This window comes from Phacochoerus africanus, chromosome 13 (genome assembly GCF_016906955.1).
Source record: "Phacochoerus africanus isolate WHEZ1 chromosome 13, ROS_Pafr_v1, whole genome shotgun sequence".
In the NCBI taxonomy this organism is placed as follows: Eukaryota; Metazoa; Chordata; class Mammalia; order Artiodactyla; family Suidae; genus Phacochoerus; species Phacochoerus africanus.
In genome coordinates, this window is record NC_062556.1 from 23,332,198 (window position 1) to 23,347,790 (window position 15,593).

Genomic DNA, 15,593 nt, shown 5'->3' on the forward strand with positions numbered 1-15,593 from the left:
ACAATTGCATTTGGAATGGATGAGCCATGAGATCCTGCTGTAGAGCCCTGGGAACTTGTGATGGAGCCTGATGGAGGATAGTCGGAGGAAAAGGATGTATGTGTGTATGTGTGACTGGGTCACTTTGCTGTACAGTAGAAAATTGACAGAACGCTGTCAACCAAGTATAATGGAAAAAATAAAAATCATTAAAACACGAACAAACAAATAACATTAGATTCGTATTAGGCCAGGCTTCCTCTGTGGCCAGACCAGTCTTTTGGTAGCTTTGCTGCCCAGGATGTATTAACTTGTGATCATGAGAATAAGGAAAATTATAAGGAACTTTTTACTAATTAGCTACACAGTTATGAATGAGTTATTGGGGATAGATTGCTAACTCCTGTGTAAGGAAAATTAGAAAGTATTATCTATGAAGTATGAACCTCTTTGTACAATAAGTACAAGTGACAGATTCTCGGCCCAGTGAATCCAATACTTTGAGTCTATTATCTGTCAGAGACTCTGCCTGCCCCCACAGCATTCAGCAGGCTCACTAACCCTCAGCTATTTTCACTTAACTCTAGTTACGATCCTATTAACACTTTTAAGTGGGTCAGCAGTGTTCTTTCTGATGGAAACATACTGCTTAACCACTAGAGCTCTCTTTAGAATAAGTGAAAGAATACTATTTAACTCTTTGGGTCCTTGTCAAATTGGCATTGCCTTCAGAGCCTCCCTTTAAACTATTCCTTGAAGTTTAGAAAAAGTGGTTTCACATTCTAAGCTTTATATGTATATTTATACATATATATAATATTGTAATGTGTAATATAATATTATATATAATATATATTATATAAAATATATTTATAATATATTTGTATGTCTATTATAACACATAAACGTGTATTTATTATAAAATATAAATATATATATTTTATATATCTCATACAAATACATATATAATACATATTTATTATATATTTATATGTAATATATTTATTATATATACATAATATATACATTATATTTATTTACAATATAATATATATATGACATACATATTATTTATAAATGTATATTATAATATATAAATAATATATGTGTTATATAATATATATTTATGTATATATATTTGGCAGCACACATGGCATGCAGAAGTTCCTGGACCAGCCAGGGATCGAACCCATGCCCCTGCAGTGACAATGATGGATCCTTAACCCACTAGGCCACCAGGGAACTCCCTAAATAGTATATTTTAAAGGACCCCAAACCTTTTCCTACCGTTTTATGTATAGCCCACAGTGTCACCCGCAGTTTAATATTTGTTTTAACCAGTTAAAACCAAAGTGAAAACCAGCTGTGTCGTGCTTTTTGCCATTTACTGTTTGTCCTTTTTTCACTTGGAGATATTACCAAACACTAAGGTCACTGGCGAACTTTGGACCTTCTGCTCACTGACCAGGGAGAGAGACCCCTTTATGAGCAGTTGAAGTAGGCTCGGGAGAGGGCCAGCCTTCCGGAACCACAGAAGGTGTTGATACACGTTCTGAAAATGGAGCGTTGAAGTTCGGGTGCTCTTCCAGTCTGCTGGACCATAGGAGATATGACAGAATATTAATTCTTTGAACAAATATTCATCCTCTACAATGTGCCAAGCTCTGTAGGTCTTGCGGAGAAAGCAGTGATTAAAACAGACAGTTCTGCCTTCAAGAAGCCTGTTTTCTAGGGTCTATTTTTAGGAAGAAAGTGCTCTGAGAGTATTTTGGCTCTCAGGGAGAAAAGAGGCCTGGTTTTTAGCCTTTTGCCAAGCGTGGCTGACTTCAGGCTACCAGTGTGAATGGAGCTGGGGAGACCCCCATAACCAACAATCTGGGTTTTTCTGGGGAACCTCCGTGCTGTTATCCATAGGGCCTGTACCATTTTGTATTTGTATCAACAGTGTAGGGTTTCCTTTTCTCTGCATCTTCTGCAAGACTTGTTGTCTTCTCGTAATAGCCGTTTTGACAGGTGGGAGGTGATACCTCATTGTGGTCTCTTTTTTTTTTAAGGCTCCTGTGTGGCACATGGACGTCCCCAGACTAGAGGTCGAATGGGAGCTGCAGCTGCCAGCCTCTGCTACAGCCACAGCCACATGGGATCCACGCTGCTTCTGCAACCTACACCACAGCTCATGGCAATGCCAAAACCTTAACCCACTGAGCAAGGCCGGGGATCAAACCTGCAACCTCATGGATACCAGTCAGGTTCATTACCACTGAGCCACAGGGGGAACACCTCATTGTGGTTTTGATCTCTGTTTCCCTGATGTCCAGTGGTGCTCACGCAGCATCTTCTCATGTGCAGTTGGCCATCTGTAGGTCTTCTTTGGGAAAATGTCCATTCAGGTCCTCTGTCCATTTTTTAAATCCAGTTGTTTGGGCTTTTATTTGATTTTATTTTTTTTCCATGTTGAATGAAGTGAGTTCTTTGCTTGGTTTGGCTATTAACCCCTTGTTACATATGTTATTTGCAAATATCTTCCCCCATTCAGTTGGCCGCCTAGTCATTTAATTTAGTTTCCGGTGCGATACCTTTATGTTTGACATAGTCCCGTTTGTTCATTTTTGCCTTTGTTTCCCCTGCCCAAGAAGACATATCTAAAAAAAATAGCGCTAGTTTTCATTGTGGCTTAGTGGGTTAAGAACTTGACGTTGTCTCCACGAGCATGTGGGTTCGACCCCTGGCCTCGCTCAGTGGGTTAAGGATCCAGTGTTGCCATGAGCTGTGCGGTAGGTCACAGATGTGGCTTGGATCTGGTGTTCCCATGGCTGCGGCATAGGCTGGCAGCTGCAGCTCTCCTTCAACCCTTAGGAACTTCTGTATGCTGCAGGTGCAGCCATATTAAAAAAAAAAAAAAACCCACATGTATAGTGAATACTGATGAAAAAATGTATATTGCCTGTGTTTTCTTCTAGAAGTTGTATGGTTTCAGGTCTTAACATTAACGTCTTTAATCCATTTTGAGTTTCCTTTTGTGCACAGAGAGAGAAGCCCTAGGTAGGAGTCATCATTTGGGGTCCAGCAGCATACCTCCCTCTGCTTACCAGAGTGATATGCTCTAGGGGTGCTTTTGTGTGGGCTCTATGAGCCCTTCCCTTGCCGCAGAGCCAGCTGCTTTGGGTGTCTTGGTTTACAAGGTTTGACTCCTGGCCTGGCTGACTGCCAGGCCCCCCCTCATGTAGTGGCTGCCAGTCTACTGGTGGTGGGTGGGGCCAGGTCCCAGCGTGGCTGGCTGCGTAGCCCTGAGCATGCCTGGTGCTGGCACCCACTCACTGGCACTAATAGATCAGTGGGAAGATGCCACAATGGTGCTTGCCATTGCCAGTATCCTCCTGGTTGAAGGAGCTCCTAAAAATGGCAGCTGCCGGCTGAGTCCCAGTTGCCTCCTGCCCCTCCAGGAGGCTCTCCAAGGGGAGCCAGTGAGTCTGGACCAGGCTACTTGCAAATCGCCGCCTCTGGGCTGGACTCAGAGTGTGTGAGGTTTGGGCGCATTCTGAGGAGTGGTGTCTTTGTTTCCTAGACCCCTCCATCTCTCTCATATCAGACCCCACTGGCCTCCAAAGCTAATGTTCTGGGGGCTTGTTTTCCTGGTGGAGGAAGCTCCAGGCTGATGAGCCCAGTGTGGGGCTCAGACCCCTCGCTCCTTGGGGAGAACCTCTGCAAAGGTGATCAGCCTCTCATTTATAGCGCGCCTGCCTGGGGCAGTGGCTTCTGCCCACATGATGCCGCCACCCTCTTGTCTAGATCGTTGTGCTTCCTCCGCTCTGCCTTCCCTAGTGGAAAATCCTTCTCGACAGTCTCAAGATCGTCATCATACATAGTTTCTGTATAAATAGTTATGATGTCAGTGTGTCCTTGGGACGAGGTGAGTTCGAGGCTTCCTCACCTGCCATCTTGGGTGCCCACACCAGACTTGGATTCTGTTTCTGACGCTGCCCCCCACTAGCTGTTTGTTGCCCGTTGCCCACGCATGACTAGCTCCTTGAAAGTCGGGACATGCCATCATGCTTTGTAGCATTACGTTCCTGGTGCCTAGCACATAGCAGGTGTTCAGTGAATAGTCTTGGAGTGCTGTCCTTGTACCTTTCTCTGCAGTTTTGTTTCTGTAACTCTGAGATGTCAAGAATACCGTCTTAATATGTGGTTTTCATGAATAAATATACAATGAAGTTTAACCAGGGTATTGCATACCCAATATCTAGAAACCATTAGTACACAGAAGCTAGAATTATTACTTTCCATACGCTATCCCATCTAGAATCTTGATAAAATTGTGGCCATCCAGAAGGGAGGCTTCTTCATAGGAAAAATAATGGTGCCTAATTTTCAGCATTTTCATCAGGACGTTTTCACTAGGAGCTGGCTCGTGAGTCATTTTAGAGGACTTCTCCCTCTAAAAGCCATAAAGTCCAAACTACTTTAAGGGCCTCACTGCAACTAGAAAGAATTTGTCCTGCCCATCACTGTGAAGTAGGACAGAAGCAAGAGCAACATGCTCTAGGAACATAGGACACGTAAATATTATTTACCATGATGATTTTTCTTTAAATGATACCTCCTCCCGGCTTTTGGAATAAAAACGAAAGGCCTGCAGTGGTGTTAAAAGTAGATGAGCAGAGACCACGCTGTTTGAGAGATGGATGCTCGGTTGTCATGGTAGCCAGCATCTCCCAAAGAGCTCCTTTCCCCCTGCCCAGATGTTTAATGTCTATATCGACATGCCTGAGATGGGGAGAGAGCCAGATGTGAATGGAAAATGCCATTAATTAATTAATTTATTTTTGTCCTTGACAGTTGGGAAATCTTTTTAAAGCTCAGTGATGGATTTAGCTGGGAGTGAGAAATTGGTAGAGCATCTGTGTTTCTGAAGTTTGTATTTTTAAGCTCTATAGGAATACTCAGTTGCCTTTTTAGATGAATGTATTAATGCCACACATTTTGATGAGAAATCCACAGAACCAGTTAATAAGAGCCTAACTGGGAATTGAAACTACAGAATTTAAAATTGTCAATACGGATCTTTCATTTTCTCATGTTACGGCTTAGGTACCAATTGCAGGCTACTGATTGGTAAAGAACAGATATTAAATTGCAAGTAGCTCCCAAAGTTGATTGTTTTAAGAAAATGATCTTTGCCTCGATTATAGCTTTTCAGAAAGGGAAATTGTATATACATATTTTATAAGTGTATTTGATTGTTGCACGTTTTATTTTTATTTTATACAAGAAAGCTCATGTTAGGCAATATTTGCCTACCTCTGATGAAAGTAAAAAGTAAAACCTCATTTTGCCACTGACTTTATGACCCAGTGAAAGAATGTTCCTGATGGTCATGATACATGTTCCAAAAACTGTAAGTCTGGAGTTCCCATTGTAGTTCAGCAAATTAAGAACCCAACATGGGGTCCGTGAGGATGCAGGTTCGATTCCTGGCCCCTCTTCAGTGGGTTAAGGATCCAGCGTCACCACAAGCTGTGGCATAGGTTGCAGACACAGCTTGGATCTGTCATTGCTGTGGCTGTGATGTCGGCTGGCAGCTGCAGCTCTGATTCAACCCCCAATCCTGGGAACCCCCAACCCCATATGCCGCAGGTGGGGCCCTAAAAGGAGAACAATATATATTGAAAAAATATACGTTGAGCAGTAATTCTTCTTGAGACAAAAAATATTTCAATGTGTAGTTAATCTGTATGAAGACTAATGAGCATAAAAAGTCTAAGACAAAAGAAATAAAATATTTATTGCGGGCATACTTTTTTCTGGTAACTGGAAGGGAGCAGGAAAACAAGGATCAGTATGTTTTTTGTTTTGTTTTTTGTCTTTTTAGGGCCACTCCTGTGGCATATGGAAGTTCCCAGGCTTGTGTCAACTCTGCTGCTGCAGCTACAGGCCTACAACACACTACACTACAGCTACACCACATTCATATCACACTACACTACAGGTACAGCTGCCGGCTTACACCACAGCCACAGCAACGCCAGATCTGAGTCGCATCCGTGACCTACACCACAGCTTACAGCAATGCCGAATTCTTAACCCACTGAGCAAGGCCAGGGATCGAACCTGTGTCCTCATGGATACTAGTCAGGTTTGTTACCACTGAGGGACAATAGGAACTCCAATATGGTGTTTTTTTTTTTTTTTTTTTAAATAAGAAGATCAGAGTCACATAATCAAGGAGAAAGAAGAGTGTAGGAAAAACCAATAAAGAAAAAAGTGTAACTTACTCTTTCTGCCTGGCAGTTCCTCCATAAAACTCTATTCTCCCTAGACCTTGACCTCATGTGGCTCCTAGTTCCACTTTGTTCTCAAAAACTACAGAAAATCCTGCCTGCCAGACCCCTTATGACCGAGGTCTAAGGGTTGGATTTAGGCCTGGGTTTGAATGTTGGTTCCACTAATAGCCACTAATAGCGTTCCCCTCTCTGACACCTTTTCTTTCTTTCTTTCTTTCTTTTTTTTTTTAATTGTCTTTTTTTTTCCTAAGGCTGCACCCAAGGCATAAGGAGGTTCCCAGGCTAGGGGTCTAATCAGAGCTACAGCTGCTGGCCTGCGCCACAGCAGCATCAGATTTGAGCCACATCTGTGACCTACACCACAGCTCACGGCAACAGCGGACCCCTAACCCACTGAGCGAGGCCAGGGATTGAACCCGCCACCCCATGGTTCCTAGTCGGATTCATTAGCCACTGAGCCACAATGGGAACTCCTAAGACACTCTTTCTTTCCCCAGCTGTGGGACCAGTCCCAGAGAGGCAGCGTGTCTTTGAGGCCCCCGAGATCCCTGCCTGCTGCCTTCCTCCTGGACCCCTGTTCTAACCTTCTGCCATATCTGCAGATTCATCTGAGACGACTGTTTCAATGCGAAGTGCCTCTAAGGTAAGTCCTTTTTTCCTCCGCTGTGGATCTGGGCAGCTTTCCACCTGATGATCCCTTTAAGCAGAAATTGTTCTTTAGGGCAATGCAGTTTAATGGAACTTTCTGCAGGGGCAGAAACGCTCTGTGTCTGTGTGGCTTTAGAGGAATCCCAGGTCTGATGGAAACAGGCCGATTCTGGGGCCTCATCCTGCTCAGATGGGTGGAGAGAAGCCCTGGGAAGGGATCTTGGACAAATGCCACATTGGATGCAAAGGACCAGCAACTGTCTGGTAGGCAGGCTCGCCGAGCAGGTTCCTTTCCTTCTTGAAAGGAGCCTGGAGCAGGGCACTTACTTGGCCTCCACACGCACCCTCTCCCAATAAACAGGGGTATAGCCTAAAGTATAGGGTTTGGGCTTAGGCCTGGGTTTGAATGTTGGCTCCGGTAATAGCTATGGGACCTGGGAAATTATGTAGATTCTCTTAGCCTTTGTCTCTTCATTTGTAGAGTCGAGATAATTATACCCATTCCCCAGGGTTGTGGTGCAAATTCAGTGAGATAATCAATGGAAGGCCGCATAGCCCCCGGCATGTCTTAAACCACCTACTATATCAGCCAAAGATTAGATACTGTGGGTCCTGCGTTGGCCCCCTCTTCCTACGACTTGCACAAAATACTAATTAGCCTTTTGAACCGAAGTTCTAAACAAACAAAAGAATAATTCAGGAACTGTGGTTACGTTGCCTGTAATTTTCAAACATGTTGTTTTATACAAATATAACTCTCCTTATATGGAAATGCCATTCTGAGGGATGATGTGTGTGTGTGTGTGTGTGTGTGTGTGTGTGTAGACTAATCTTTATTCGCGCTATTACAGCAGGCAGGCCCCAGTAGCAGTGCATGTGGAAAGATGGACTTGATCTCTGTAGATCTGACTCGGTTGCTGTTTTCTTCACGGCCATTCAGTTATTCACGGTGGAAATTGTCTCTTGCACTTCTAAGGATTGTGTTATGTCCCTCGATTCCATCTTCAAGGTTGCAAAGGGAGAACTATTTTAAGGGGCAAATTACTGTCTTGAGAATTTCTTCCGCCCACTTTTCTTTGCAATTCCACACACCTTCACCCACCCAAGAGCCCATGGGGCTCCGTAAGAGAACTGCAGCTCCTGGCCACCTTTGTAGAGTTCTCCCTAGAACTGGAAGGTTAGAGGATTGCACCGTGGTCCAAACCCCCAGATGAATTCAACTGCCTGAACTTCTAGTTTCAGTGGGCTTCTAAACTCCATTGCCCAACTTCTGTGCAGAGCAGGTCATGCATTTGTCAAGAGGAAGAGGAGGAGGAATGCCGATAACTAATATTTACTGATCATCCTGACTGGGAATTGAGTTTTATTTTATTTTATTTTATTTATTTTCCTTTTAGGGCCATACCTGTGGCATATGGAATTTCCCACATTAGGGGTCAAATCAGAGCTGCAGCTGCTAGCCTACACCACAGCTCGTGGCATCGCTGGGTCCTTGACCCATGGGGTAAAGCCGGAGATCGAACCTGCATCCTCATGGATACCAGTTGGGTTCTTCACTCACTGAGCCACAACGGGACCTCCTGAATTGAATTTTGAATAGTCAAGATCGTCCCCCAGGGTAAGGGTGACAAATTGTTTGAAAAGGGGTGCCTGTGGGTGCTGGGTTGGGGGAGGCAATAGAATTACAGATGTGAATGAGTCCCCGAGGGTGCAGCTGCCCCCACCCTCCTTTTCTGATTATTGCTAATCGCGGAGCAATCTCTATAGTTCCTTCCCAATTTGCTTCACCTTCCAGGTAAGCTTTGAAGGTTTTGAAGCACTGCTTTTTTGAATTTCTTTTTTCTTTTTTGGCCTCCCATGGCATACGGAATTCCTGAGCCAGGGATCAGATCGGAGCTGAAGTCATGACTTAAACTGCACCTGTGGCAATGCAGGATCCTTACTGACTGTGCCGGGCCAGGGATCGAATCTGCGTCCCAGCGCTTCCAAGTCGCTGCTGATCCCATTGCACCACAGGGGGAACTCCAGAAGTGCTGCTTTAAAAAAAAAAAGAAATAAATTAAGGGACTCTATTTCCTCCCCTTAAATCTGGGCTGCCTTGTGATTGCTTCAACTAATAGAGTACATCTGCTAAAAGGAAAGAGACGTTTCTTTATTTGCCAAATTTATTTTAAGGCTTTCACCACAGGCAGGGTAACCAAGAGGAGGAAGACGGGGACTTTGCAGCTGCTTCAGGAGCCTGGGGGGGCAGGGGACCCTCCTACAGCAGTGTCCCAGACCTGCTATCTCTCTGCTCACCGCATCCCCAAATAATTGTGTTTCTGATCTCATCAGTAGCTAAGGCTATAGAAGCGTTTCTTCATTTTGGTCCTTTCAAAGGACACAGACCTGCAGATGCATTCAGGGCAGAACAGTAGCATCCCTTGGTTGTCCATGAAACAGTAGGTCCACACCACCTGCAGGAAGGTAAATAGATGAGGAAGTCACTTCAGGAAGCAATCTTTACCAGATCCTAGACTGCTGCTCTCCCGGGAAAACAACGTCCAACCAAGATTTTAAACCATTTATGCTAGCAGGTCTTGCAGTCAGTTGGTGTTTATTCCATTAATGTATGAAACACTGGTCACATATTGTTACTGAGTAATTATGAATGTTACTAATATTCTTGAGAACTTCAGTGGTAGAGAATATTAAGTTGAACTTTGAGAATTTGCGAAATTGTTTTTGTGTGGGTATCAGGCAAAGGAATAGTTATTAGCGACTTCTGCTTGAAATTGATTTTTAGGGTGCCGAAGGATTGTTGACTCTAGCAGATCTGAATTTGACTTTAGGAGAGTTTATGATAAACAGCAGCATTTTGGGGACCTTTCCTCTGCAGAAAAGGATAGTAATCTGGCAAATATCAATTCGCTTGAAGTTGGCTTTGTTGAATTTCGTAGGCTGTTTTAGCAAAAATCTAATTCCTTCCTTTTTTCCCTCCTTCCCTTCCTTCTTTCTATAATATGTTCCATTAAGATGGCATTTTTCAGTGTAGAAAAATCTATAGCAATAACTCTTGCATACTGATGTAAAAATTAAAAAAAATCCAACCAAACTAATTTGCGGGATTAACTTAAATCACATTCTAGTAGATGTGTTGATGTCCTATTATTTATGAGTTCATCAGGAGTAAATCAAATAGCCTAGCCCTAGGATTTTGTTTTGTCTGTCTGTGTGTGTGTGTGTGTTTTATTAAAACGGTGATAGTATTTTTGATCACCTATGCATAGAACTACATGAATGAGGAGTTCCCCTCATGCTCAGTAGTAATGAACCCAACCAGTGTCCATGAGAATGAGAACTTGATCCCAGGCCCCATCCAGTGAGTTAAGGATCCAGCGTTGCCATGAGCTATCCTGTAGGTCGCAGACGCAGCTCAGATCCCACATTGCTGGGGCTGTGGTGTAGGTTGACAGCTACAGCTCTGATTTGACCCCTAGCCTGGGAACTTCCATATGTCGTGGGTACAGCCCTAAAAAGCAAAAGACAAACAACAACAAAAACACATGAATGTTCCCATAAGTTACTTAATCACACATTTTACTTGTCCTAGAGACTCAAGATTTTAAATTACTGCAAATATACGAAGTTATAAGGACTGAGTATTTGCGGAAACACGGATCTGCTGGCATACAGCCACAAAAGTCTTAAATCTAGAAGTCACTGAACCTTTATTTTTTAAATTAAACAAATACATATTCCTAACATGATAGATGAGAGAAGCAATAGTAAACCAAAAAATATATGCCGTGGAAATTCCCAAGCTTATGTCACCATCAACTGAGTTCAAGAGAACACAGCAGTACAGTCAGATCTGGCCTCAATAGAGATAAAGATGTGCCTTATTAAGTTCACGCAACATGCTGCTAAACAAAAACTCTACAGATGACGTAAGAAAACAGGACTTTTGACAGTCCCCTTAAGTCAGCAAAAACTGGCAGTCATGAACATTTAAATAGATATCTAATTACAAGAAGTTGTACCGGCACTTTTTCTTGGATTCCTTTCACATTGCCTGTCTAGTCCAAAAGATGTTCAGGAGTTCCCGTCGTGGTGCAGTGGTTAACGAACCCGACTAGGAACCGTGAGGTTGCAGGTTCGGTCCCTGCCCTTGCTCAGTGGGTTAATGATCTGGGCAACACCATGAGCTGTGGTGTAGGTTGCAGATGCGTCTTGGATCCCGCGTTGCTGTGGCTCTGGCACACAGGCCGGTGGCTACAGCTCCGATTCGACCACTGGCCTGGGAACCTCCATATGCCGCAGGAGCGGCCCAAAGAAATAGCAAAAAAAAAAAAAAAAAAAAAAAAAGACAAAAAAACCCAAAAAACAAAAGATGGTCAAATGATTTTTTTTTCCCCCACTAAGATGAATGATTAAAAATTTGCCGGCCATCCACCGTGAAAAAGGCATACAGAGCATTGTGATAATTAGGAGTAATTAGTCTAGAACAGGCTCCAGGAGGCTTTTTGAAGGGGTCTGCAGGCTGCTCCTGCTACCTCCATTGAGGAGCCATGTCGGGGGGTTGGGGGGGTAGGGGGTGCTACCTGGAGAAGGTGACACCTGCACATGTGGGGGTTATTGGGAGGGCTTCAAAGCCAAAGCTGGTGTTTCAACTTCAAAGCTTCCCTGGGAAGTCCTCCCTCAAATTCTGTTAGCCCAAAGCTTGATTATTCCTTGGCAGGACTTGTGGGCAGGACTACAAGATGTGCCTTTGAGGGTAAGAGAAGATGCAGGAGGGAAGGAATCAAAGACATACCTGGCTGAGTACCCAGTTTTCCTCAGTGTTTGCTGCTCATGCTCTTCTGCAGTGCTTTTTTAGGAATTTTAATGAAATAGTTTATACATATCATGAAAAATACACAACGTATATTTACATTGTAAGGAATAGTAAAACAGCAGCTGTGTGTGTCACCCAGCTTAAGAAATAGAACACTAGACATAAACCACATGCCTCCTGTGTCCCCTTCTCCAGTTTTTTTTTTTTTTCATGATTTTTATTTTTTCCATTATAGTTGGTTTATAGTGTTTTGCCAATTTTCTACTGTGCACCACAATGACCCAGTCACACATAGATGTGTACATTCTTTTTCTCACAGTATCATGCTCCATCATAAGTGACTAGATAGAGTTCCCAGTGCTGCACAGCAGGAGCTCATGGCTTACCCATTCCAAGTAACAGACCCATCTCCATCTGTTAATCCCAGACTCCCAGTCCATCCCACTCCCTCCCCCTCCCCCTCGGCAACCACTGGTCTCTTCTCTAAGTCCATGGGTTTCTTTTCAGTGGAAAGGTTTTTTTTTGGTGCTGTATATTAGATTCCAGATGTAAGTGATATCATACGGTACTTGTCTTTCTCCTTCTGACTTTCTTCACTTAGTATGAGAGTCTCCAGTTCCATCCATGCCCTTCTCCCATTTTATCCTCTCCCCTCCGTCTTTCCTTTGATCATTGTGCTCTTTCTTAGGTTTTTTCTGTATGTGTATGCGTCTCTAGACAACATACTGTTTTATATGTTTTTGAAGTTTATATAAAGTGATACTCTATTTTGTTTTTTTTTGTTTTTTAAACTCAACGTTGTTTTCCTGAGATGGGGATTATTAATGAAGCCACACTTCATTAATTTTCACTGTTGTGAAATATAAACTCTTCTTTTTCTTTCACTGTTGTGAAATATAAACTCTTCCAAAAGCTTTTAATGATCTGTTGATGGACAGGATTTTTTTTTTTTTTTTTTTTGCTGCTGTAAACAGTGCTGTCATGACCTTTGACCTTTCTCAGGTCTCTGATGCATATGTACATATGTTTCTCTGGGGATATATTTAATCATTGAAATGACTCATCTGTGGATGTGTACATCTTCAAATAAGATGCTAAATTATTTTCTAAAGTTGTTACAGTGATTAGACTAATTTTCTACCAGTTCTCAATGCTTGGAGTTCTTATCCACATTTGGAAACGACGAGTTTTTAAATTTCTTCCGAGTCTTAGCAGTCAAATGGTATCTCATGGTTTAAATTTCTCTGGATATTTGAGCATCTCTTCATAAGCTTATCGGGCATTTATGCTTCCTCTTCTTTGAAATATGTTTCTGACATTTGCCTATTCCTCAGTTGGGCTGTCTTGATCTTTTGATTTAAAAGCATTTTAATATATTCTGTATAACATCCTTTTGGGGTGTTACTTCGACTGCATTTGTGGATTAGCCCTTTACTTTCCTTATGGTATCTATTGATAAAGAAAACTTTAATTGTAATACGTTTCTTGTCATTTTCTTTTGTCTATTTTTCACAGCCACTTTCACATTTTCCATTTTCTCTGTTGCTTTATTCTGTAATCTGCATTATATTTTGTAAAGCCTGTCTTCTAGTTCACTGAGGATTTTTTTTTTCAGGTATGTTCAAGTTTGTGGTGTTAACCTATTGTTCAGTTTTAATTTCAATCTTTTTTTTTTTTGTCTTTTTAGGGTTGCACTTGCGGCATACAGAAGTTCCCAGGCTAGGGGTCGAATCGGAGCTGTGGCCACCTGCCTACACCACAGCAACATGGGATCTGAGGTGTGTCTGCAACCTACACCACAGCTCATGGCACTGCTGGATCCTTAACCCGCTGAGCGAGGCCAGGGATTGAACCTGCATCCTCAAGGATACAAGTCAGATTCATTTCCACTGAGCCATGACAGGAACTCCTAATTTTTTTTTTTTCCAAAACATCTATTCTGACCCTGAATGTTTTTTGATAGTCTCATTTTTTTGCACATTAAAAATGTTTTCTTTTTCATTTAATTGTTTGGAACACAAATATTTTATATTCTACATCAGATAATGCTAATCTTTGAGGTCATCGAGGCTTCGAATCTTCGGTTTGCTGGGGCTTCTTACCCTCACCTGTGGTGATTTGCTTCCTGGCCTTCCGTTTGTAGCATTTGATTATGAACTCATCTTTGCCTGAATTTAATCCATGGGAATTACAAGGCGCCTATATTAAGGTGTTGTGTCCGCCTCCAAATTCATATGTTGCAACTTTAACTCCCTGTGTGACTACGTATCTGAAGATGGGATCTTTAGGAGGAAATTGAGGTGAAGTTAGATTGTAAGGCTGGGTCCCTAATCCCCTAAGGCTGTGGTTTTATAAGAAGAGGAAGAAGGAAATCTCTGTCTGTCTTCCCACCATGTGAGAACACAATGAGAAAGTGACCCTCTGCAAGCTCGAAGGGGAGCTCTCGCCAGAACTTGGCCATGCTGATACCCTGATCTCAGAGTTCCCGCTTCTAGACTTAGGAGAACTGGATGGCTCTTGTTGAAGCCACCCAGTCTATGGTATTTTTATTGCAAGCCTGAGATGCCTAAGACATTGAGGCTGCTGTTTCTCCAGAGGAGACCTGCCTGTATTTCAGCTGGGCATCCAGGGGTACTGCTGACGTAGGAGAGCTTTTATGTAATTATTTGGCCTGGGGTTTTCTGAAGTGTAGACTTGAAGTCCACACTCAAGTGACAGCTGGTCTCCTATTGTATATTCTAAGGGGGAAATTTATTAGCTTTATTATTATTATTATTATTATTATTATTATTTTGCTTTTTTTTTTTTTAAGGCTGCACCCATGGCATATTGAAGTTCCCAGGCTAGGGGTCGAATCAGAGCTGTAGCCACTGGCCTACATCCTGCCTCAGCAATGCAGGATCCGAGCCACATCTGTGACCTACACCACAGCTCACAGCAATTGTAGATCCCCGACCCACTGAACGAGGCCAGGGACCGAACCTGCATCCTCTTGGATACTAGTTGGATTTGTTTCCGCTGCACCACAACAGGAACTCCCTATTATTACTTTTTAAAATCCTGGGAGTGCAGGGACAGATAGGCTTCCTATTTCCTCTGCAGAGGGAACAGGGTTTGCTTTCACTGAGAATGGGCTCCTTCCAGTAGATGGTGAGTTTAGGAACCTCAGGGGTATCAACCCTCTCTCTCCCATTAATGGCCAAGGCCATAGGTACCTGGTTTCAGTCATCTGTCCTCAGGGAAGCCTCAGATTCAGGCTTTCCTTACCATCCTGATTTTAGTTTGTGGATTCCATCTTTCATTCACTTCCTTCATTTTTGGAGAGCTCAGCAGTGTGCTTTTATCTAAGTGCGTTATAATAAATATATCCTCATTTTCCTTGCATCAGAGTACTAGGCACTGTTGTATCGATGATACTGGTTCCTATCACGGGTTCGTGTTTTGGTCTTATTCTTTATACTTTTAAGTGTTATGTGGATTCCTCAGCCATAGTCTCACAGCAGAGGAAAGACGACAAAGTTTAAGTATTAGTTTGATTATTGATTATTATTATCGAATAAAAGCAATCGAGCTCCAGAAGGGTACAGTGACTCTTTTGATCTGATAGTGAGCAAAGGAACTAAGGCTGGGATCCAGATTTTTCCACTCCAAATCCACTCACATTCCATGTTTTGTTTTTAATGAGATAATATTGAATATGCCTTTATAGGATGTCAAAAATGTTTTTCTGATGTGCCCGGTTCAATTTTATGAGGTCGTTGTGAGAAATGTACTTAATGTAGTTAAGTTAATAGAAACATACTTAGACTGGATTGAGAATTTTTTCCAGGAGCCAATTAGAAATTACATTTTTTAAAAATTTATCT

General features: G+C 42.6%; 1 protein-coding gene across 3 annotated transcripts in view; it reads left to right on the plus strand.

Moving 5' to 3' along the window:
* ENOX1 (ecto-NOX disulfide-thiol exchanger 1) overlaps nt 1–15,593 on the plus strand; it is a 659,885-nt gene that overhangs the window by 209,286 nt on the left and 435,006 nt on the right. For 2 of the 3 annotated variants that reach the window (XM_047756005.1, XM_047756008.1), the window contains exon 3: nt 6,761–6,906. The exons of the other annotated variant lie outside the window; for it this stretch is intronic. The gene's annotated coding sequence lies outside the window, so the exon portion shown is untranslated. The remainder of the gene's footprint in view (nt 1–6,760; nt 6,907–15,593) is intronic. 3 annotated transcript variants of the gene reach the window in all.